Here is a 428-nt window from a genome sequence, read left to right as displayed (position 1 = left end):
GGCTAGATTTTAATGAATGTACATTTAAAACGCTGCATAAACACACTTGCATGCAAACATCGGGCTTTCTTGCGTGGACACTTTCATAGAAACTATTCATCTGGTAAATGATACTATTTGCCAAGTTAAGAAACGAGCATCGAAATTTTACGGTTAATGCTGTCGTTATTTACATAGCTCTCGTGTGTTTTGCCGGAATTTCGTGGGATGAGACGGCGGAGAGAGGATTAGCTGCGATACAAACCCGGCGAAAGGAAGGAGGAAAAGAGAAGGAGAGAGGAAGGCAGGGTATAAACACGAACAAGTAATAGTGAATCAAGTGTAAAGCACTGCTGTATTCTTGCTAGGGAAACAGTGAAGTAAGGATAATTGAAAATAAAAAGCGGACTTTTCTGTGTCTGAATAGAGAAAGAACAGTTTCTCTTTTG

The sequence above is a fragment of the Penaeus monodon genome, chromosome 29 (genome assembly GCF_015228065.2).
Source record: "Penaeus monodon isolate SGIC_2016 chromosome 29, NSTDA_Pmon_1, whole genome shotgun sequence".
Classification (NCBI taxonomy): Eukaryota; Metazoa; Arthropoda; class Malacostraca; order Decapoda; family Penaeidae; genus Penaeus; species Penaeus monodon.
This window is presented reverse-complemented; position numbering follows the sequence as displayed.